Source organism: Limulus polyphemus, unplaced genomic scaffold, assembly GCF_000517525.1.
Source record: "Limulus polyphemus unplaced genomic scaffold, Limulus_polyphemus-2.1.2 Scaffold2239, whole genome shotgun sequence".
Lineage (NCBI taxonomy): Eukaryota > Metazoa > Arthropoda > Merostomata > Xiphosura > Limulidae > Limulus > Limulus polyphemus.
In genome coordinates, this window is record NW_013667849.1 from 58,608 (window position 1) to 59,513 (window position 906).

Sequence of the window (906 nt, forward strand, 5' to 3'; positions counted from 1 at the left end):
TGGTATTAAAATACATTTTCAGGCCACTGAGTATTTGAAATTTAATTATTTGAAAATATTTTCTGTGTTTTGCATTACTGTATGAATTAATAAAAATAAGTCTAATTGTACTTACTCTGAGACCGTGGTTTAACAAGTAATCCTATTATCACATATTTAATAATAAACATGTTCATACTACAGTTCATTTTTAGAAAACAAGGCTGTGAAAACAGAAACGTTCTAAACTTTAACAATGATATTACATCTACATTTAGTTCTCTGTCTTAGTGTTGATATGTTTGTGAAGAGTTTTTACATTACTAGATATCATTTGCTTGCAGAAAAAGATTTGTCAGCACCTTCTTTTGTTTATTAAAAACGCATTTTCCTCAAACAGGATTCAAGTTGCTAGTAAAGGAGACACTTTGATTAAGCTAGTAGATCTAACACGTATTGATTGAATGTTTCAACAGCATTATCCTAACTAAATATTTTTTCAATATTTGCTACAGTAGAACAGTTTTGAATATTTCACTTAATTTCGCAATATAAACTGTTCTTAAGTTGCTAGCACTTATGAAATTACTGACCGATTGTTAATAATTTATTGTTTGGTTTTGTATTTAACACGTTATAATTCAGTAATATCAGTTTAAAGATAAATCTGTTTCAACTTATTATCTTTGAGGATGGTATACATTTTTATGAAAGTATGTCTGTGGAATGACAGATTAACCTGCCCCTAGTGGCACAGCGGTATGTCTGTGGAATGACAGATTAACCTGCCCCCCAGTGGCACAGCGGTATGTCTGTGGAATGACAGATTAACCTGCCCCCAGTGGCACAGCGGTATGTCTGTGGAATGACAGATTAACCTGCCCCCAGTGGCACAGCGGTATGTCTGTGGAATGACAGATTAACCTG